This window comes from Acinonyx jubatus, chromosome D2 (assembly GCF_027475565.1).
Source record: "Acinonyx jubatus isolate Ajub_Pintada_27869175 chromosome D2, VMU_Ajub_asm_v1.0, whole genome shotgun sequence".
Classification (NCBI taxonomy): Eukaryota; Metazoa; Chordata; class Mammalia; order Carnivora; family Felidae; genus Acinonyx; species Acinonyx jubatus.
Window position 1 is genome coordinate 72,965,084 of NC_069393.1, and position 24,321 is coordinate 72,989,404.

The 24,321-nt window shown below is 43.8% G+C and overlaps 1 long non-coding RNA gene across 1 annotated transcript; it reads left to right on the plus strand.

The window, feature by feature from the left end:
• The first annotated feature begins 18,942 nt into the window (after positions 1-18,942).
• LOC113600130 (uncharacterized) lies at positions 18,943-23,158 on the plus strand. The gene is made up of 3 exons (XR_003421085.2): positions 18,943-19,473; positions 21,542-21,804; positions 22,771-23,158. It is a non-coding gene; the product is annotated as an uncharacterized LOC113600130 (long non-coding RNA).
• Positions 23,159-24,321: the final 1,163 nt, after the last annotated feature.

Consider the following 24,321-nt stretch of genomic DNA (forward strand, 5'->3'; position numbering starts at 1 on the left):
GGAAGAAGCAAATGAGGCCACCATAAGATTTAGAATGCCTGAAGATCACAGAGACAGGCTGGAAATGATCCAGGGGTCACAGTGGACCAGACATAGAGTCACATATGTAACCCTGCTCGTAGATAAAGAAGTGAGGGGGTGGACAGACAGAAGATACAAGGCTGTAAAACTGCGAGTTTGGGAGAAAACACCGGTGGGCAGTTCTGCCTACCAAAAAAGAGAGATGGGGCAAGGCTTGAGGTATATCCAAGCAGAGCCACCAAATTTACAATAGGGTTGAAAACCCACAGACACGAGGAGGAACAGCAGTGGGGATACAGAGATACAGGGTATTGGCCGATTTAGGCTCCTGCAGACCACGGCAAGCCGTGCAGCCTGGCTCTATACAGGGGAGCCTATGCCAGCATGGTGTCAGAACTTGGGCAGATGGCACGATGACCACTGGGGCCAGTCGGGTCAGTTTCTTCACCCTGACGTCCCCGGTGGGCCCAGCCTCTCTTTCCAGTCAGTCCCACGCGCCTCCTCTCTTAGTTTCGATGCTCCAGCCGACCTGGATTGGTCCCTGTCTCTCCCCAAATCCTATGTTTTCTTAACTGGCTAGATAGAGCACCTGTTCACCCGTCTCCAAATGTACAAATCCTTTCCATGCATTTATTTAGTATATTCTGTGGCAACCATTCATCTCATTTTAGAGATAAAGATAGTAAAGCACAGGGATATTAAATCATTTCTCCCAAATCATGTCAGTGAAATCTGCCAGAATTCAAACCCCTCTGGTCAGATTCTAGAGTTCAAGCTCTAGTCAAAGCAACTTTACCATGTAAGAAATTTCAATGAAACGTCTTCAACCTGTCTTCTAACAGAGGGTGAGATACTCCGGGCCAATATCTGGATTTCGACCTTACCTTTCCTTTTTAGTTGGTGAGCTGTTTCCTCTGTCCCATTGCTAATTTTCTCTCTTGCTTGCTGTAGTGGGCCAAATAGTGTTCCCCCGTGATATTCATGTCCCATCTGGAACCTTGGAATGTGATCTTATTTAGGAAAAAGATCTTTGCAGATATAATTAGGTAAACTAAGATGAAGTCATATTAGATCAGGGATCAGTCCTTGAATCCAATGACTGATGTCTTTGCAAAAAGAGTAAAGGGAGACCCAGGGAAAATTCCACATGACAGTGGAGGCAAAGACTTGATGCGGCTACAATCTGGTGAAAGCCAACGACTGTAGGGAGCCACCGGAAGCTAGTGGGGGACAGGAAATGGTTCCTTCTAGAGCCTTGAGAGCAAGGGCAGCTCAGTTGCCCCCTGGTCTCTGACTTCTGGCCTCTTCAACGGTGAGAGAATAAATTTCTGTTGCTTGTGGCATTTTGTTATGGCAGTTCTGGGAAATCAGCACCCTCGTTTTTTAACTCTGTTATCCCATTGGATCATGGTTAGGTGCCTTAATCTTTGTTTCTTTTTGTTTTTCCCCCAAAGAAATGAGATTAAAATGTATATAAGTAAAATTAAATTTCTTTGACAGTTTTAGAAGAAAGTGGCTAAAGATACCTTTCCCTCAACGTAGGAAGTTCTGGCTTAAAACACGGAGCGTGTGGCCTATGTGAAAAACCACCCTAGAAAAGGCTAGGGTGGGACGTGGTCGCCAAAACTGGGTGCCGCAAGAGGCCAACATGACGGCTGATGGAGAGGGGTGAGACGTGCATTTTAAGAGCACACAGACAATGGTTTCAAATAGCCCTAACCTGAAAGTTACAGGCACAGTTGCCCCCAGATCCAGACTGATCTGTCAACCAGTTGCCTCTCAGAAGGGCAACCCCACACGGGGCTCTCCTGTGCGTGTGCCCGCCAGGGTTAGGGGGTAGCTCTCGTTTGACTCAGCCTGAGATTTGTAAACTCCATTCTCGTCTCCTCCCCTTGGTGGGCTGTGAGTTTTCCCTGGGCAACGTGCCTTTGTCACTTACCTCTTCGGCACTTAGCATGATTCTTCCTATTCTCCCCATGAGTAAAGTTGGTTGAATCAAATATCTGACAGTAAAAAAAGAAAGATGCTCCTCTCTGTCCCGAGAAATACTTAATGTATTTAAGATGGAGGACATTTAGGATAGTTATCATGGTCTCCTAATACCTCTGGGCCGGGGCTGTGAGTCTGATCAAAGATTTCAGTACGAATGCTAACACCTAACCACGCGCCTTAAAAATGTTATTACCCAGGATGCCTGGGTGGCTCAGTGGGTTAAACATCCAACTCTTGATTTCGGCTCAGGTCATGATTCACCGTTCATGAGATCAAGCCCCACATCAGTGCAGAGTCTGCTTGGGATTCTGTCTCTCTCTCTCTGTCTCTGTCTCTCTCTCTCTCTCTCTCTGCCCCTTCGCCACTCGTGCCTGTCCACAGGCTCTCTCAGAATATATAAATAAACATTTTTAAAAAATGTTATTACCCAACTGCTTATATCAAACCAATCCACAATTTTGGGGTTTTTTTCCCCAAAGAAATTGGATAAAATTACTTCGAATTTTTTTATATCAAACCTATCCACTATTGACTGGAGGATAAATCAGTTGATATGGAAATATTCATATCATGAATTACTATTTTTCAAGCAAGTTCACATGCACAGTCTCCTCTGATCTGAACCAAAGCTCTGTAAAGTAAGTGAAGTGGCTGTTAGTCCATTCTAAAGAAGAAAAAACAGAGCCAGAAAGAGCAAATGAACTTGTCCTAGAGTCGGGGAATAGACTCCTCACGGGGCTTTACTCCGGAAATTACCTTAGTCACTGTCCATTAGACCCCAGAACAGGAATCTGACGCTTTAAACCTATGGTCTGATAGGTCCAGCGAGGACCAGGACAACCAAGGATGTGAGCTCACATACCATGAAGCATCAGAAGGTGGAGTTGTGGAGTGGATCCAGAACACTAACCAGACAGGTGGCAGGCCCCAAAACCCCTCTGGTCTCCACAGCCGGACCTGTAAAGTGAAAGATTTGCAACATCTGGTCTCACAGCGTGTTCCTCGTTCTGAATGCTGAGGCCAACCCCACCAGCCTCTTTCTCATCTTGTGTAGATTTTGCACTTGGGTGTTTTAGTTTGTTTTTAACCATGTGAATTTCTTCCTTTTCTCCCTCAAGAACAGGCAGCTAATGTACCAAACACACACGTGCAACAAAATTTTATAGTTTTGAGTGAATGTAGCATTCAAATTGTGAGATATTTCTTTTTTGTGTGTGAGTTGAAGAAAATGATAGTTTCGGTTCTGCATCATAAATTGGATGTAGGAGCATAATTCAGCACAGGGACACAGAGCATGGTCAGAGGATGTTAACTAATGGCTTTGTGATTGTATTAGGGAGTCCCCAGGGTTGACAAAACTTCAACTTGGCCGAATTTGGATTTTAGACATTTACTTGCCCGTATTAATTGTAAACAGATCAAGAGGATGCAAATTAATTATTCCCTCGCAGAGGTTTGTTGTTTAAACCAAAAAGGAATAGTTCTTTCTCAATAAATGACCTGTCGCCACTTTACCCGGGTCTCTCCTTCGCAATCCATCTTGGGCTCCAATGCTGGATCCGTCTTTCTAATGCCTTTCCTTCCTCGTGTTACTCTTCCCCCCCCCCCCCCATGACATTTACGAGCTCTCCTTCCTGGCCAAGGAAAGTCCCAGTCTCACCTGTCTTACCTCTTGGGTCCCCCTTCCCCCTATGTCCCTTTATAAGCATTCCTTGGCGGAGGGTGCTGAAGGCATGTCTATTCATTGTCCTTCAAAAAAAAAAAAAAAGGTGGAGACCCACCCTAGGGCCTTTCCTTCCTTCTCTTCTTTGGCTGAAATCTCTTCTCCCTCTACATCTTAAACTTATTTCCCAGGCCAACTTAGCCCAAAAATAACAGAAGCAGTTACCTGTCTGTACCATTCACTTAGCACCTTCTCATTTTGTCATCTCCAGGGCTGGTCTCCTCAGTCGGATAGGAAACTCCCTGAGGACAGAGACTGAGTCTTCTTGTCCCCAGAGATTGCCTCGGACAGAAGTAATAGGCAACAGATAAACCCTGACAAGAAACAGGACAGGTCAGCCAGACCCTGACCTACTTGGGAAAATGGTCTCTCCTCATTATACTGCCTTGGATCTGTTAGTGAACCATTGTTGATGATCTCAGTAGAGTCAGTGTTATCATCTGCCAGATCTCAATTCCTTGTTCTCAAACACTTCCTTTTTTATTATGGTTTTATAAAAGGTATCTCGTCCTTCATTGTATTGCCTTATTTCACCCTCGTCTTCAGTCGTTCTACATTTGATTCTCTTAAATCTGCACACAGCAATCTGATTAAACAGAGACATTCCCTACTCTGTATCCCCAAGAGAAAGCTCCATGGCCACTTCCTCCTTGCTCTCTGCCTCTTGCAGAACTATGTAGGCAGATGGTACAGATTCAAACTCGCGAAATGTTTCCATCATGTGAGATTCTTTGGTGCCCCCCCCAATTCTCAGCTGCAGTGTGCTTTGTAATCCGGGATCAGAACGGGTACCATCTCATTTCATCATTACACATTCCTCCAAAGGGTTCCATGTTTCAGAGTGTGGCACACGCAAAGGCAGGTAGAAGAAACACTGCAGGATTGGGCCTCCATTGCACAGAAGGAATCTGAAATTCAAAGAAGATGCCATTTCTCCAGCTTGGGTCCAGATGAGGATTCAGAATATAACTCAAGACTTTCAAAAGATGATTCATGAGTTGGAGGAGTTATGGTGTGGGATTTTTGAAGGGGGTGGAGAAGTAGTAAATTCCCATTCTCTCACTGATTCCAAACAAGTCTTCTCATGGCTGGAACCTGGAAGCATTAGAGCAGGTAAAATATTCTCCATTTAGATGATAGGGAAGAAAGCCTTCTGAAAAGATTAGTTCACATAATTCTCTATAAAAGAATTATTTATCTCACAAAGGGAAACAAACAATCCAATTGGTTCATATAAATCTTATAAGTCTTTGGTGAGTCCTGGGTTTTTTCTGATTTTTATACTACCATTTCCCTTTCTATAAAACTGGGATAATAGTATTTGCCTCACCCCTTTTATAGGGTTCCCAGCAGGATCAAATAGGATAAAAGATAAGAAAGTACTGAGAGTGTATAAAGAAGTCTAAATATAAGGGAGCGTTGTTTTTATTCAGTGAAGGTTTTGGATAGTCTTAATGATTGAATATTTCTTTAGAAGAACTTGTTGACTACTTATCTCTAGGTTTTACATCTAAGTTTGCTTTGTTTACCTACTCTGCAGTATATACTTTTGAAATTATTATTTTTTAATAAAAATATTTATTTTCTTTAAAAATACAGTAAGTGAGAACTTCAGCTTCTGGGAAGATGAAGTAGAGGTACTTTTCCCCATCCTTCCCTCTGAATATAGCTAAAGATCTTGGATATGACATATAAAACAAGCGTAAGGCAACTCTGAATGGCAGAGGGAATAAGGCAGATGCACTGGGACCCACAGGACATAAAGAACAGCACAGCGATGAGTCCCCCGAATTTCCTTTTTTCTTCATATACCCTAAATGAGGTGCTGGGGAAGCTGGTATCCTGGAAATGCCAACAGATGCAGACCAAAGAGCCCCAACAAAAAGCTTGCTCTCTCTAGTCAAAGGTCAAAGAAGGGGCAGTCTAGCAAGAAAGAAAACTTCACTCAAACTGGCAAAATGATGATACTGGTAGATTGATAGATTATGTATATATAATGTAATACCTGGAGCAACCACTTTAAAAGCTCTAGAAAGAGAAGACACCACAAATAAATCCAAATTGAATTCTTAAAAATGTTTATGGGGGTCACAGGAGGTCAGGAAAAATAAAACAAGAAATGAAAATAGAAAGCACAAGCAAAAGAAAATGACAAGCTGAAGACCTAACGTATCAATGATAATTTTAAATGCAAATGATTTAAGTACATCAATTACAACACAGAGAATGAAAAAGTGGATTGGAAAATATGATCCGAGTATAGTCTGCCTACAAGAAACTCACTTCAAATTTAAAATTATAGGCTAGGTGAAAATAAAAAGATTGAAAAAGATGCAAATATTAGTCAAAGACAAGCAAGACTTCACAAAGAAAAAAGTGACCAGTGACAAAGACAGACATTATGTAGTGATGAAAGGGTCAATCCACAAGTGCTAACCATGTATGCACCTCATAACAGAGCTATAAAATATATGAAGCAAAAACTGATAGAACTGAAAAAATAAATAGACAAGTCCACAATAATAGTTGGATACAAGCATCTCTGTCAATAATTGATAAAACATCTGGACAAAAAACCAGCAAGTCTATAGAATAACTCAACAACATTATCAACCATTAAGATCTAATCAATATTTAGAAAATTTCTACTCAGCAATAGTAGAAAACCCATTCTTTTCAAGTGCCCATGGAACATATACCAAGATAGATCATATCCTGGGCCAAAACAAACCTCAACAAATTTAAAAGAATTTAAATCAAACAAAGGGTGTTCTGTGACCACAATGAATTCAAACTAGAAATCAATAACAGAAAGATAAGAAAAAAAACCTTCAAACACTGAGAAACCAAACAACATACTTCTAAATAACCCATGGGTCAAGGGAAAAGTCTTATGGGAAATCAATAAACACATTGAATTAAATAAAATGAAAATACAGCATATCAAAATTTGTGGGACACACATGAAGTAGTCCGAGAGGGAAATTTATAGTACTAAATGCATATATTAGAAAAGAGAAAAGTTTCATATCAATAATCTAAGCCCCCACCTCAAGACCCTAGAAGAATAAAATAAACTAAAAGAAAGCAAATAATAAAAACATGACCAGAAATCAGTGAAACTGAAACAGAAAAATGATAGACAAAATCAATGAAACTATGATCTGGTTGTTTAAAAAATTAAAATTGGCAAACCTGTACGAAGACTGAAAAAAAGAGAAAAACAAAAATGACCAATATCAAGACTGGAATATCAATATAGACACCAAAAACATCAAAAAAAATAATAAAACAATACAGTAAAATCTTGGATTGCAAGCAACCTGTTCTGCGAATGTTCTTCAAGACAAGCAAACATTTCTAATAAATTTTAACTTGATAAACGAGTGATGTCTTGCAATACAAGTAGTAAGTAACACTGAATGTCACATGATCACAACCTAGCCAATGGTTCTTGAAATTTGCTTTGATATACAAGTGCTTTGGATTACCAGCATTTTTCCCCAGAATGAATTACGACTGTAAACCAAGGTTTTGCTGTACAAAAAACAAAACGAAACAACAAAAAAAACCTGTATAAATTTAACAATTTAGATGAAATGTAGCAATTAATGGGGGGAAAAAAGAAAACTACCACAACTAACCCAATATAAAATAGATAATTTAAATGGCCCTATAAGAATTAAGAAAATTGAGTTTATAATTTTTTAAAAATCCAAAAAGAAATGTCCAGGCCCAGATGGTTTTTCTGGAGAATTCTACCAAAAGTTTCAAAATTAACATGAATTCTACACAATAAAATTGTAATAGACAAATAATAGAAGAGGAGGGAACATGTCCCAATTTATTTTATAAACTTAATATAATTACCTCGAAACCAAAACCAGAGAAATATAGTACCAAAAATAGAAAACTATAGGCCAATATTCTTTATGAGTAGAGATTCAAAGGTCCTTAACAAAATATTGGCATGTAGAGTTTAGCAATATATAAAAATAATTATATATCATGATTAAGTGGAACTTATTTTAGGGATGCAAGTCTGAGTCAGTATTTGAAAATTCACTGTAATCTGTGATAATGACAGGTTAAACAAGAAAAATCACTTGACGGCATCAACTGATGCAGAAAAAGCATTTGACTAAATTCAACACCCACTCATGATAAAAAAAAAAAACACCCTTATAAAAATAAGAATAAAGAGAATTTTCTCAATTTGATAAAGAGCATCTACCAAAAACCTACAACTAATATTCTATTTAATGGTGAAGAACTGAATGCTTTCCTCCTAAGATATCCACTCTTACTGCTCTTTGCAACATAATACTGGAATTTCTAGCCAGTGTGATAAGGCAAGAAAAAGAAATAAAAAGCGTACAGATCAGAAGGAAAAATAAAACTGCCCTTATTTACCGATGATATGATGGTCTATGTAGAAAGTTCCAAGAAATCTAAAATAACAAAACAAAACAAACACACACACACACACACACACACACACACACACATACACACACAAACCCTCCTAGGACTGATAAGTGAGTTCAGTACAGTTACAGGAAATAAGATACGTATGCAAACATCAACTGTATTTCTATACACTAGCAATGAACACAACAAAATTAATGACACAATACCATTTATTTATTTATTACTGTTTCAAAAAACAAAATCCTTAAGTGGAAAGCTAACAAAATATGTACAGGACTTGTAAGCTGAAAATTATACGACACTGGTAAAAGAAACCAATTAAGGTCTAAATAAATGGAGAGACATACTTTATTCATAAATTGCAAGACCCACAATCTCAAGGATGCAAATTCTACCCAAATTTATGGGCAGATTTAACATAATTCACATCAAAATTTCAGCAAATTTTTTTGTAGATAGAGGCAAGATCATACTAAAATTTATTGACAAAGGGACTTTGATAGTTCAAACAAATTTTAAAAAGAAAAAAGAATAGGAAGGATCAGTCTACTTCAAGATTTATTATATGGCTATAATAATCAAGACTATGTGGCAGTGGCACAGTGATAGACCAGTAGAACAGAATAGAAAACCCAGAAACAGACCTACACGAATATACCCAACTGATGTTTTGCAAAAGCAATTCAATGGGTGAAAGATAGCCATTTCAACAAATTGGTGCTATAGCAATTGAGCATCCATAGTGAGGAAAGTAAATCTTGACCTAAGTCTCATACTTTTCCTAATAATGAACTCAAAAGAGATCACTAACTTAAATGTAAAAGGTACAACTAAAACTTCCAGGAGAAAAATAGACAAAAAAATAGAGAAACTAGGGACTAGTCAAAGAGTTAGATTTGATGACAAAAATCACATACCACAAAGGAAAATCTGATAAATTGCGCTTTACAAAGGTTTAAAACTTTTGCTGTGGAACCAACTCCATTAAGAGAATGAACAGACAAGCTGCAGAATGGGAGAAATTATTTGCAAACCACACACCTCACAAAGGACTAGTATCTAGGATATACAAGACTCTCAAAACTCAAGAGTGGGAAAGCAAACAATCCAATTTAAAAATGGGCAAGGGGCACTTGGCTGGCTCTGTTGATGGAGCATACGACTCTTGATCTTGGGGCTGTGAGTTCAAGTCCCAGGTTGGGCATAGAGATTATTTAAAAGTAAAATCTTTTTTAAAAAAAAATGTGCAAAAGACATAAAAATTTCACTGAAAGAATACACAGATGTCAGGGGCAGCTGGGTGGCTCAGTCAGTTGAGCATCCTACTTTGGATTTCAGCTCAGGTCATAATCCCAGGGTCGTGGAACTGAACTCCATCCAGGTCAGGCTCTGCACTGAGAGTGAAACCTGTTTAAGATTTCTGCTCTCTTCCTCTGCCTCTCTGCCCCCTCCCCCACTCATTCTTTCTCTCTTTCTAAAAAAAAATACACAGATGGCAAATAAGTACATGAAAAGATGTTCATCATCATTAACCGTTGGAGAAATTCCAACTAAAACCATGCACTGTTACTACAAATCCACCCAAACAGGTAAAATTAAAATAATAAGAACAGCAAATGCTGGAGATGATGTAGAAAAAACTGGGTCACACGTGTATTGCTAATGAGAATGTAAAATGGTATAGCGACTCCAAAACACTGCTTGTCAGTTTCGTAAAAAATTAAACACGCAATTACTATACCACCCAGCAGTTGTGCTCCTGGGCATTTATCTTGGAGAAATGAAAACTTATGTTGACACACAACCTATGAGCTCAGGTTTATAGTAGCTATATTTGTAATAACCTAAACTGGAAACAGCCCAGGTGTTCCCCACAGGTGAACGATTAAACTCTGGTCCACCCATACTATGGGATATTACTCAGGAATAAAAAGGAAGGAACTCCTAATACACATAACTATCTGAATAAATATTTTGAGAATTATGCTAAATTAAAAAGATCCAGTCCCAAAAGATTACATACATACATCTTTCCATTTATGTTACATTCCTGAACGACAAAATAACAAATATGGAGAACAGATTAGTGGTTGCCATGGATTAAGGAGGATCGGGATGACAGGGAAAGTGGATATAGTTATAAAAAGGCAACGTGAGGCATCCTTGCAGTGAGAGAAATGTCCTGTGTCTTGACTTTATCGATGTCTCCTGTTTATGATATTGTACTATAGTTTTACAAGATGCTGTCATTGGGAGAAACAGGGTAATGGATACCAGAAATCTGTGTTATGTTTTGCAACTCTTTGAATCTATAATTTCTCAAAATAAAAAGTTTAATTAAAAAAAAAATCCATAAAAAAATCTGACTGGATTTCAGCTCAGGTCACGATCTTGCAGTTTGTGAAATCAAGCCCTACATCGGACTCTACACTGACAGTGAGGAACCTGCTTGTGATTCTCTCTCTCTCTCTCTCTCTCTCTCTCTCTGCCCCTCCCCCACTCACATATGTGCAGGCTCTCTCTCTCTCTTTCAAAATACATAAACTTTAAATTTTTTTTTTCAACGTTTATTTATTTTTGGGACAGAGAGAAACAGAGCATGAACGGGGGAGGGGCAGAGAGACAGGGAGACACAGAATCGGAAACAGGCTCCAGGCTCTGAGCCATCAGCCCAGAACCTGACGCGGGGCTCGAACTCCCAGACCGTGAGATCGTGACCTGGCTGAAGTCGGACGCTTAACCGACTGCGCCACCCAGGCGCCCCTCAAAATACATAAACTTAAAAAAAAAACACTTTTACTCTTATTGTTTATTAATAGAAATTGTTCCCCATTCATATCAGCCAGTTGTCTCTCCTGGATTTAGGGAGCAAATTTTAGAGTTTTGTTTCTCAACAAGGTTTCACTTCCGTTACCATAACATGTCTAACTTTTCTGCTTTAGACAGCAAGTAAAACACCGATCCGTCTTCTTCCTGTCTGGAGATATGTTTTTGGTGAAACAATATGAACTAAGAGATTTCTTTTGGTTTTAAATCAGAAAAATATTAACTTCTATCATGGATTTTCCTTTTCAGGCTATAGCAGTTTACCCTGTAATCTTTCAGTGCGAAAGGGCACGTCATAACATTCAGGCAACATTTTCCATTCAAACACATGGAAAGATGCCATGGCACAAAGGCGCTGAGAAAACAATGTCCTGAGATCAGCAGTCCTCAGTCAAAACTCACTGATTCATTCAACAAATTCTCATCTGTGTGACAAGGGGCCAGATCCTGGACCAGACTCTGAGAACTCAAAAGCATAGCAAGGCAGATATGGTCCCCAATCTCCTGGAGCATACAACTGGTGGGGAGACCAACATCAGCCAGCCAATCACATGAGTAAACGTAAAATCACAACTGTAGAAGGGCCTCCAAAGAAAGGCACACCACGCCATGCACTATGCGCTATGCCCCAAGTCTGGGGTGGTGGAAGGGGGATTTAGAGAAAGCCTCCCTCAGGCATGGCCATCATACTGAGGCATGAAGAATGAATACACATTCCAGACGATGAGACCAACCTGTGCAAAGGTCCTAGGGCAGGGGGAAGCAGGGCAACTTCGGGCAGCCAGAGAGCAGAAAATGGGCAAGAGAAGGGTGAAAGGCAAAGCCGCTGGGATGCCTCCGGAAGGACTTCAGTCTTTTCTAAGAGCAATAAGAAGCCACCGACGTGTTCTATGTAGAGGGGTGATGTGCTCAGATCGTCACTGTAAGATGATTGCCCTGGCTGTAACATAGAGCATACCCTGGGAGAAGAAAAGTGGAAAAGGGAGATCAGTTGGGAGGCCATTGCAGCAGATAAAGAAGAATTAATTTTGAGAAGTTGGTTACTGAGATCATGAGAAAGACAGGAGTGTGGCCACTGGGGGAGGGGAGATTGAGGACCAAGGAAAGATTCTTTAGCTTCTGTGAGATTTGAGCAGATTTGAAAGCCAATAGGAAGGATCCATTTGAAAAATGTCAAGTTTGTGGGGGGGATGGGGCAGTCAGTTAACAGTGGAGGTTCCTGGAGAGGCCAGGAGGGGGGTGGGATGGGAAACACATGTGTAGGATTTGGTCTTGTGGGGGTGGGGGGCAGAGAGAGATAGGGGGAGAGAGAGAGAATCCCAATCAGGCTCCATGCTGTCAACACGGAGCCCGACAGGAGGCTCAAACTCATGAATCGTGAGATCATGACCAGAGCCGAAATCAAGAGTCGGACATTTGTCCCACTGAACCACCCGGCTCCCTTACGAGTTGGTCTTAAACAAGAGAGGAGGCGAGAATAGAGAACAGGTTGTACATCCAGAGGGTGAGAAATGGGGGATTCTCAGCTGAAGGTGTCCAAATTTTCTGTGAAGCAGGAGGAAGTGTGGCATGGAGGGCTGAGAGGTATTTGCTGTCGGGGAATTTGCAATCCTACCCAAGTGACTTCCCCCTTCAGCTACTGTCGGGACACAGAAGCCACCCCAGCTCTTCAAACAGGGCAGATTTAACGCAAAGAAGTGTTAATAACACAAAACGGTATTAATTCAGTAAATGAAAGGTTTAAAAGGACAACTTTAAGACATCACAGAGGAAGTTACTGCAGAAGGCAATCACCCCCACCCCCATCCCAGGGCTGGTGGGACAAAGGGAAGAGGTTCGATCAGGAAAATTTGGATGCTTCCAAGAGAGGACAGGTGGGGTGGGACCCAGGCCTCTGAGGAGGAAGCCCTGGGCAAAATGCGTGTCCCTAAGGGGCACCGCGAGCCTAGCACTGCCAGGGTTAGGGAAATGGTGAACTCGATTCAGCCACTGCCTCAGAGAGGAACTTCAGGGGAGCTGCAGAGGAGAGCAGTGAGGTCTGGCGAGGCTGACAGAAGCAGGAAGCCGGAGTTAGGACCACGTCTGTCCTTCCGCCTCCTCCCCCCTCGAGCCAGCCCTGCTGGCAGAGCTTTAGACGGAGCCGCTGACAAGTTCAGGAACGCGCTGGGCCGAACCCAGCCCAGGGTCCCACGTTGAGTATCAAAGAGGAGGCGCAGAGCTGAGAGTTCTGGAATTCTAAGGAGTTCCTAGATGGGCTTTAATTTATGTCCGTTTTCTGCCTTGTCAGTGAGATCATGCTGGACATACGATAGGTGCTCAATAAACAGGCACGGAGTTGACAGGGGGACCCCATTTCTGAAGACAAATCTTCCGGCGTTTAGACCCTGCCATGCTGACTTAGGAGGGAGCCAGGTGCCCAGTGGGGATGCCAAACTTGTGGTCCTCACTAACTGATCCCCCACTTCATTTTCACCTGTATGGAGATGGGGCTGGGAGGGGTCTTTTCTTTTTCTTAATGCTTTTTTTAAATATTAACTTGAGAGCTATCCCCATTGGATGAAATTTGATGTATTCAGCAAAGTAGAAAGAAATATATTTTGAAAAAACGTTTTGAGTGTATTAATTTATTTAGAGAGGTAGAGAGAGGACACAAGCGGGGGAGGAACAGAGAGAGAGGGAGAGAGAGAGAATCCCAAACAGGGTTCGCACTGTCAGCACAGAGCCCAGTACGAAAAACCATGAGATCACGACCTGAGCCAAAATCAAGAGTCAGATGTTTAACTCACCGAGCCACCCAGACGCCCCGAAAGAAATATATATATATTTTTAATGTTTATTTATTTTTGAGGGAGACAGAGCATGAACAGGGGAGGGGCAGAGAGAGAGGGAGACACAGAATCAGAAGCAGGCTCCAGGCTCCGAGCTGGCAGCACAAAGCCCGACCTGGGGCTCGAACCCACAAACTGTGAGATCATGACCTGAGCCGAAGTCGGACGCTTGACCAACTGAGCCACCCAGGTGCCCCAAGAAATATATTTTTGAAACCACCCAGTATTCTACTACTGAAAGACAAATTTTGGTAATGATTATTTCTATAGTCTTCCTGACTTTTTATGCATACTTTGTTTTAATGTTATACCATTATAGCCATGTAAGTACAAAACTTAATGTTCTGATTGGTTTTTTTCACTTTATCCTATGTGACAAACATCTTCCCTCCATAAGTGTAATTTTTATTGTCTATGCACTATTCACCTGACCATGCTCTAATGATAGAGCATTCGGTGATACCTGCTTCCTCGTTCCAATATATGCTTCAATATACATCCTGTGCCTAACAGCTTTTCTGTACTCAATTGTTTCCCTAAAAAAAAAAGAAAAAGAAAAAGAAAAGTGACTCGGCAGTAATTACTGAATCGAAGGGTATAATTTAAGAAAAAGTGTGGGGGGTCTGGGTGGCTCAGTTGGTAGGCGTCCGACGTCAGCTCAGGTCATGATCTCCCGGTTTGTGAGTTCAAGCCCCGCGTCGGGCTCTGTGCTGACAGCTCAGAGCCCGGAGCCTGCTTTGAAGTCTGTGCCTCTCTCTCTTTCTGCCCCTCCCCTGTTCACGCTCTGTCCTTCCCTTTCTCTCAAAAATAAATAAACATTAAAGACAATTATAAAAAAGAAAGTGTGACAGTCTTGGCGTTGGAAAATGTCGTTAAGAACCACAGCTGAATTCGGACCCAACTAGCTGTATGTGATTGTGTGTGGAGGCCCTGGGAGCCCAAGACAGCAGGGAATTTCACTCTTGCTTCTTGGTCAGGGAGAAAGACAAGCAGGGCTTGAGTATTAATACTTCGTCTGTGCTGGGCAGCTAGTGTCTGAGCCTCACGTACAGAAACCTAGAGACAGGGCTGGGAGTTGTGCTTTGGCAGGATTTGAACTCGTGTCTGCAGCGTGCGGAGCATCGTGGGGAACATAATGGCGGCCGCTGGCCTTGCCACTTTGCGGCCGTGTGGAACCAGCACTCTTGTCGAGGAATCCATTTTGTCGCTCACCGTGGGTCTTGGCAGCGGGGGTGGTGGTGAACCGTCCCTTCTGTGTGACTTCCTGGGGAAGAGGCAGGAAGAACTATCTGTGATTGTTTGTGAATGTGGTCATTCGAGAACCTTCTGGGGATGACGGCCTCACGGAGCCAGGGATGTGTGGTTTATTCATTAACGTAGAGTCATGTACCCTCCCAAGCTGGTGAAGCCTGAGAAAATCAGGGCTGATGCTTTTCTTTTATTAAATTATCATCACCAGATATTCATTGTACAATGTGTATTGTAAAATTGGGTAATGTAATGTGTATTGTGAAATGTGGAAACTGGTTTCCTAAAACTCCTTTTAAAACGGTCTCCCTGAGACAGGCAGAGGAAGGGAGACACGGAGAGTTAAAACCAATTGGGAACCTCTTTTGACTTTTTTTTTGGCGGGGGGGTGGGGGGGCAGGGGTTGTGGGACACCCTCATGAGAAAACACAGCAAACGTGTAGACAAGAAAGCCAGAGTAATTTCAACCTTACATCGAAGTGATTGAAAACAGGACGGAGGTAGATTCTACTCAAGTCCACAAGGGAGAAACTCCATCCACCAGCCTTAGAAGCCATTCAAAGGAACTTTCCAGCAAGAGAAAACACAGAGGGTATTTGCTGCCTCCCTTTCTCCTGGGAGCCCCCGGATTCTTCAGGGGACCCCTGGGCCCTTTCCTAAACCTGCACAGGCGATCGGGAATGCAATTTGGCCAGAAAGACCCTCGGCAAATGCTTACCCGGTCGCTGAGTGGGGATTCCCGTTGGAGTTTCTGCCGAACAAAACGACTTGAAAATGATCCAGTCAATGACAAAGCACTGTTGGCAAACGGAGCCCTTGCAAGTCCGCTGGAAACGGACTCTTCCTCCTCGGAGACGAACCCTGGCCACCTGGGTCAATAATTATGGAGTTGCTGACTGGAAGGAACTTCGCCGGGGTCACCAGGCCTGTTCCCATGCACCGCGGTGGGATCCCGTTCATTACTCTAAACAACCTGTAATAAAGAGGTCCCTCCTCTCGCCCAGAATAGCTCCAGGGATGGAAATTCCACTTTCTTTGGCAGTTCATTCACTGTTTAACTTGTTCTCTTGTTCTCTACAATCCCTGTGGTTTTGTTTTCTTGTTTTTTTTTGTTTTGTTTTGTTTTGTTTTTTTTACTTCTTCAAGCTCTGAGCCCATGTTTTCCCTCCTGTAACTCAAGCCACGGGAAGCGATTCCTCCGATAACACCTTCTCACCCATTGTGAGAGGGCTGGGGGCCCTGTCTCCTGTTGTCTTCCTAAGACGCAACACCCGCTCAGGCTCGCCACAGTTCTGTCTTCCAAATCCGAGTGGCTTTCTTTTGTTGGTTGGGGGTTTTCTCCGCCCCTTAGCCAAACTCTCCAAAGCTGCTGCATTTTTTTTTTTTTAATGTGTATTGATTTATTTTTGAGAGATAGAGAGCAAGTTGGGGAGGAGCAGGAGAGAGAAAGAGAGAGAGAGAATCTCAAGCAGACTCCACCCTGCCAGCGCAGAGCCCGATGCAGGGTTCGAACCCACAAACCATGAGGTCGTGACCTGAGCTGAAATCAGGAGTCGGCAGCTGAGCTGACGGAGCCCCCCAGGCGCCCCTCTAAAGCTGCTGCATCTTTTTGAAAAAACAGCTCACAAAAGCATTTGCTGGGGTGGGGGTGGGGGGCACAGGGATGCTTCAGATTCTTGGCCTTCGACCCTCAGGACGTTTTCGTGCAAGCCTTGAAAGTGTAAGTGCAGGGAAGGGTTTCAGGTGGAATTCTCATGAAAACAGTTTCTCTGCGTGGCTAGTCAAGGGATTCTCAAGACGATTTCACGATTCAGTATCGATCAAAACACAAATGTGGAAGACACTGCCAAGTGTTCCCACTTGCTTCGGAAAGAGGGCCCAACCCCGAGGCTGCTCATTTCCTCCCTGCAGCCCTCCTCTCAGCTCCCCTGGGTGCCCCACCCACCCACGCATCCAGAGCTGCCCTTGGGTAAACCCCAGGCTTCTTTTGAAGTTCAGCTGTTTCCATCCAGGCAGCTGGAGGACAGGCTGAGGGAGGCATCCCCCTCAGCCCCCTCCTGGCCGGTCAGAGCCCCGACGTGCACTCGGGGGACCTCAGAGCTAATTTGAGCCTCGTCCCATCTTCGCCAGCATCAGCTCCCGAGGCAGGAGGCATGACTTCGCCTTACCTCTGCTGCCCCTTCCAGGCACCCGGTCCTGAAGAGCTGGGTTTTTTGTTCCCAGAAAATGTGGGGAAGGGGTGATTTCAACTGATCGCATTTCAACTGATTTCCTAGACTGATTTCAACTGATCGCAGTCCCATTTTTATAAGGTGAGGAGTTGAGATCAGTGATCTTAGTTGTGATAAAGGTCAGGGCCCATTCAAAACCTCCCCTTCCTTTGGGAAGACTGCCCCCCACCCCAACACAACCCTCGTCCACTCTGACCTGTCTCCTCAGGGCCTTTGTTTCTCAGTGTGAGGTCCGTGGACCCCCAGCACCTGGACACTTGGTAAAAATGCAAATTCCCTGGCCCACTCCAGACTCGGCAAATCAGCATCTCTGGGGCTGGGGCCCGGTATCGGCATCTTTAACCACCTCCTGAGGTGCTCCTTGGCCCAGAACCACCGCTCGGAGCTGAGAGTGTGGGGGGGTCTTTGGCATTTCCCTCGTGCTACTCTTCCTTCTACTTGTCTGTCACTCTGTGTCTCCTCCCCCTCCCCCTCCCCCTAAGGTGAGTCTCCAGGACAAGGGGTAGCCCACCCATATCTCGGAATCCCCTACCGACTGAGTCACCCCGATGTAGCACGCCGGGCACAGTGAGGCCTGCGGCGCAAGCAGCCTAGCACTTTCCACAGGGACGTCGCTCGGGTGCTCGGTGAACTAGTGTTGATGAATCAGCTTCCGGTAGGTCCATCCGCTTTCAAAGGACAGCTGCCGCGCAAGCACATCGCACAGAAGAGTAGCCACGACTCTCCGTCCCGGAGCTCTCATTATGGGCCAGCGCTGTTCTGCCCAGGCCTTGGGGTGGGCACGGCCCTCACTGCACGGGGTGACCGGGAAGGCTTACATGGCATGATGCGCATGAAGTGCTCAGAAAGGCACCTTGACTGTGGAACGCTCTCCCTATGTTAGCCTCTGCTGCTGCTGTGACCGTGAAGACGGTGATGGGGAGGAGGAGGAGGAGGACAGTGGGGAGCACCCCTCAACAGAGTGTTTAGAGAACATAATTCGAGGTCTTCACGCGGGTGTGCCTGACAGATGGAGCCGGAGCCTCTAATCAGGACTCGGCCTCCTTCAGAGGTGCTATCTTATCCCTTTGCTCCTGTAGGACCTCGGAGGGACCAGGAAGAGGCGTGCAGGGCCACGCACCCACAGATGGAAAGGCAACCGACGTCACGTCTGTCCCTACCAGGAACACCACTGGGTACCGTCTCATTTCCTCACCAAGCTGCCAACTGGTTCCCCACCCCGGTCCCAGCTCCTGGGCCCCCGCCCTCCACTGGCCAGTAGCTAATAAAGGCAAAAGCTGCGAAGCTCCTCAAGAATGTCATTTTCTCACAGAGGCATGGAAACAGTGTCAAAGTTCCAAAGAGTGCATCTCTCTAGGTAGAATTCCAGTAGGTATGCCCTTGTATTTTTTAAATATAAATGTTAACTTTGTACATCACTTTCCAAGTACTGGATGAGGCTTACTGTAGGACACCCACAACAGACCTTTAAGAATCAAAGGCAAAAGAGTAAGATCTTAGGGTGGTCGGGAGCTGGGGAGGGAATGTGGGAAGGGATGCGACTCCTCCCTTGCCGGGGCCACGTGGTCAGTGCAGCTAAGCGTTCCACTGAACCCCACCCTTCCCAGTAAATGGAACAACTTATTTGGGAGGGAGACCTACTCCCTCGATTCCCGAACACATAGCCATTGTCTCCCGGCAGAGGTGGCGTGGAGAGTTTTAATAAGGCAGGAGGCAGGGTGAAATCGATAGCTTGCACCTCCGAGTTTAGGCTCGAGCCCTGCTCGGTGTCGGCAGATGGTGCTGGAGAAACAGGATTCCCCTGGAATCCGTCTGTTTTCGGAGCCGTGCTCTCTGCCATGAGGCCGGACAGGAAAGTGCTGTAGACACACACAGGCAGCTTGCATGGATGGGGGACAAGGTCTCACCCGAAATAGAACGAGGACAGCAGATTCCTCCCTGGAGAGAGTGTCTGTGCGTGTGTGTGTGTGTGTGTGTGTGTGTGCGTGCACCGCACTCCTCTTCAGCGTGTTTTTTTCTGTGATTAAAACAAGAGGTGATTTCAATTCTGAAAACGACCCGAGCCCCCACTGTGAACCTGGCCGTGGCCCTGGGTGAAAGCCACGGTCACCATGGCGGTGCTGTCTTCTCCCCTGCAGACATCCAGGACAAAGAAGACACACAACTTAGGAAGGTGAGATGCCTTTTAAAATTTAGACAAAATCTTAGAGGGTTTATTTCCTTGATCTCTAGACCTACATCCATTAACCCACAGTTGAAGACAATCAGTGCTACTGTCTGGGAAGGCAGCTCAAATGGGTCGAAACTGCCATTGTATATCCAGGAAAGATAGAGACACAACACAGGTTTTTTTGTGTGTGTGTGTGGTTTTTTTTTTTTAATGCCCGTTTCCAGGGAACCAGCTACTGCTGAATGCAGCCCGATAGAAATTCAAGATAAAACTCTCGTGGATTCGGCTGAACCATAAAGTGCCACTTAACAGACGATTTGCACAGTCTATGAACTGCTTCGATTTGCTGAACTTCTTTTTCACCATTCTAAACTCCATCTCATCAAACTAGTATTTTTTAACTATACAGAGCAGCATTTAAAATGATAAATTTCAGGGAGGAGGGAAGAGAGAAGGCGTTTCATGAATAACTGGGACCAGACAACAGCCGGGGAGACGTCTGACTTTCTTATGAAGAATCCAAACCCTGAACCGTGACTTATCCTGGGTCTGTCTGATCCTCCTCGTTCTCCTAGGACCTCTCACTACTCTGATACCCTTGCAAATTTCCTGGTTGCCTTTCCAGGCCTCATCGTGAATATCCACCGTCCTTCAACAGGACTCTCTGTCTCTTTGAACACTTATGATATACATGGACTTTACTTTCTGGCTCTTGTCTATCAAAAAAAAAAAAAAAAAGATTTATCTTTCAGGGGTTGTTTTCTTATCTTCTGTTGCTTAAACAATCATCTTCTGTATTGTTGAGAAAAACCCAAAGCTGTCAGATTTCCTGGACGCAGCTCTCTAGCAAACTGCCCCCCCCAACTCCCATCTGCTTATAATTTAATGCTCTGTACGTTTTAATCATTTCATTAGGCATGTCTTTATTTTGAAATGCAACTAATTCCTCAGTTCAAACAAACAGCCAGTAACTCTAAAATGAGACCATTCTTTTCTTTTGGTTAGAGGCTGGCTTAGAAGCAACATCACACCTATTTTGAGATGGTTTGAAAAGACTCAAATGCCCATTTTTAAAAAATCATTGCTTCTTAAAAGTGGAGAGACTCTCAGAGATTCTTTTAGTATCTCCACAGGTGTGGAGCTAACTTTTGAAGGAGTCTTCTCACATCCTCCTGAGCACTTTGTGATGAAGCCAGTATTATTATTAAAGCCCGTCAGCAAACAGACCAAAAAAAAAAAAATTATGCTTTGAGATATGTCATTCCTATACTTGGTGACAAAGGACACAAGAGAGAACTGACCCCACTGTACAGCTTGTATATTTTATTAATGTATTTTCTTTACAGGAGTTTACAATTTATTAAGGCAAGGGGGATTATGTTTTGCTAGCAGGGGGAAGTGAATTTACAAAGCGCTTCGTATGTTTTTGTTTTTGTTTTTTTTTTCTGTCCCTGACATGCAGATTTATTCAACATCATCAGGATGTTGAATCAATCCATCAAGAAATGGAGTTGCCGGAATTCCGGCATATATTTCCCTTTAAATATAATTCCTATTATAATTTCATATTATATCAATGGCCCAACTGTACAACATGGAATTGGTGTCTTTCTTTGCTGATACTCGTATTAATTTCTGGCAATAAAATGTTCTTTCAACATTTCAGAAGCGCAAGCAACATTTTGCATCCAACAGGCATTTAATAAACGTGTGTTGAAGCATTGGGAGATAAATGGGTAGGATACACATCGACATTTAACATTTATGTCTTAATTCAGCTGTGAGTGCCAATGTTTATTAACGTTGCTGTATGACAAATACAACCGTGTGCTTTCCGACATAGTCTCTTCCGGTGGGGATTTCTTCTACTTCCAAAACAGAAGTCAGAACCATTTAAATTTCTACATAAAGGTTGAAATGATAATAAGAATCCAGGAGTGAAGTTGTCTTAGAGGAGTTGTTTTAGGACACGTTGGCGAGTTATTGACAGATGGGAAGCCAAGTGTGGCTGATACAAATGGTTGTCAGTCGCCATCTAGTGGCGATATGTGAAACTGTGCTCATTCCATAGGAAAGGCTTTTGGAGCAAGCTCGTCGGCTCTAAATGTCAGCGCCTATCGGGCCACCAATGTACATCTGTCCATCTTTAAGGCTTTCAGCTAAGGGGAAACACTGAAGAAAGCATGCCAAATTATCTTCCAAGATCTCTGTGTCCTTGGGGATAACTAAGAAGTAACTAGTGGGGGAAACTGTTTCTTTCTGGATGCTGACAAGCAAAAGTGGAAAGCAATTTGGAGAAAACTTTGCCTGCAACAAACGTGGTGTAAAAGCAAGGTGAGTAGCATGACATTCCCCGCTACATTTTCCCCACGGGAGCTTTCACTGCGTACAGAAATCCATGATCTGGCCATGACTTCTACAACCCACAGGACTTGCTTACCACTGCCGAATTTGCACGGGGCAGGGGGAGACTCTGTGGCGGGTGCCTAGTTTTATCCAGCATTTGATGCTACTTCATGAGACGTCTTAATTCTTACACATGTGCACCATCGCGACGTTTTGCACTGGGTTACAATGTCACATTTCACAGTTACCAACAATCTGATATTCAACGGTCTAAGGTAGGTCTGTTACAGTAAAAGAGGTAAGAAATCCAAGTCAGTAGTGGAAAATAAATGTCTCCAGCTTGCAGTTTGCATTGTCAATTAGTCTAAAGTACAGTGAACACTTTGAGTTCTTCTTCCAGTATATCCACGTTAAATGTCCCCAAGACAAGTCAGAGTGAGACAATAAGTCATTTAGGCGTAAATTGTGCAAAAAAAAAAAATTAACTAAATAAGCAGTGTATGTGTATAGTGGAATGGCTGGCAGAGCATTCAATATTTGAGAGTAAAATCAAGACAAAGTGTTTAGGAATCTCCCAGAGCAAGTAATTTTGCTTGTCTAGATTTCTACCTTAGCAAGTTTACAGTGCTTGAAAAACGCTGCTTTCAAAGCAATGTGAACGGCTTTTTAAGACCATCAAATACAAAATGATTTAGCCTATCAGTTCCAAAATCGAAAATACTACAGGATCATTTCCCCTGCATGTTAAGGTCAATTTCCACCATAAATACATGCTTTCGGTGTACAAGGCTCAGCCTAAAATGTATTTGCATTTGCCTTTTGAACTATCATCCTGATCTCTACGTTGTGATAAAGCTTCAGCCACAGCTCAAACATTTATTTTCACTTTGTCAAGGGGCTATTTATTTTTAGGGAAACATTGAATGATTTAAGGTACGTATCATTTGTTTTTAGAAAAGACTGTGAACGAGGAGCAACCTGAAAAACCGGATTGTTACACACATGAAGTCACCAATCAAAAAAAAAAATCCTGAAATGGCTCATTGCTTTGGTACACTATCCTTAATTAAAAATCCATTGTCTGAAAGCTAGAAGTATTAGGAAAAAATACCGATATGTGAAAACAGATTTGTGGGCTTAGGTCTCTATTGTTGCCTACCTATTGAGACGTCTGCAAAAAAGTTTTTTCCCCCCCAACCTTTCTGCTTTCCTTATTCTTAAATGTTCAAAGTGATTTGCATTTTCTGGAATATTCACCTAATCACTGACATCCTCACTTAAAAGGAAATCAGACTACTTTGGGGCTGTGCTGTTGCTCACTGTAAATCCTAACTGTGTTAGGAGGGAGCAGAAAAATAAAATTGGCAAAATTCTAGTCTCTGTCCTTTGGTGCCTTGCTGACTTCCCTGTTTTCTATCAGGTCTCCTGTGTTCGTGCCACAGCTCAGCCAAGGGCTGCTGCACACAATTTTCTTCACATGCCAACGCGACACCTCGAAGTGTACCTGAAAATAAAAATAGAGAAGCCTTCGAAAATTCCCTGTCCATGGCAAGGTAGGAGTATGTGGTGAAAGACATCTGGGGTTGCCATGATGCCCTCAGCAGTCCGATGAGAATCGCGCCCGTCTTTAAAACATCTGGCTCCCTCCCCTGTCCCCTTTACGGAGATGTTGCTGGGATAGACGGAGACAATTTCAGGAAGGTTTGGGGCTCAGGAGGACATCAATGCAACGCATTGTTTTTGCACGGTCTGGCTGGAGGGTGTAGCACAAAGTAAAAATCAAGACCTCCTCTTTCATTGTGAAGCACAGTTGGGCTGTTTGATCTCTTAAGTCCTCGGGTAATTGGAGTCTACACAGCATGTGGAATCGGGGCCTGAGTGGCTCGCCCGCCTGCCCAAAGCCCGCCGCAGACCTGCCTGGGGCACCATTTACCCCCGGCCAGATCCAGCCTGCATTCACGGTTTTCTGCCTGGACACGGGCAGCGATCCTGAGCTGAGAAAACGAAGAGGTGGGGATTTTAAATGCCAGAACTGCTGTTCGTTACCAGGTACACAGAGGTAGCCAGAAACTCCCCGAGGTCTGGGGGCACGTCACATTCCACGACCCTCTCCCCATGTCCTGATCCGGCTTCACCACCGCAGACCGGTGTTTCACACAGGATTGCCGTGACATCCACCCGCCCGCCCAGATCCCCCTGCGCTCTTCCTCCCCAGGCCCATCAGGTACCATAGTTGGTTTCCACACCATCTTCCAACAGGTAGTTACTGGGCACCTACCAGGCGCCAGGCACTCAGCTGACTGGGAGCTCTGCTGTCCTCAGCAAGCAGGGTCACCAAGCATCCCAATTTGCCCAGAACTGAGGGGGTTCTGGGACTCGGTGCTTTAGGCATTAAAACTGGTATAGCCCCTGGCAAATCGGGCCGGGTTGCTCACTCAGTAATGAGCCCAGCCTCGGCTGTCTTCTATGAGTCTTTGTCTTAGAAGTTTATGTCCCTGTCCGCAA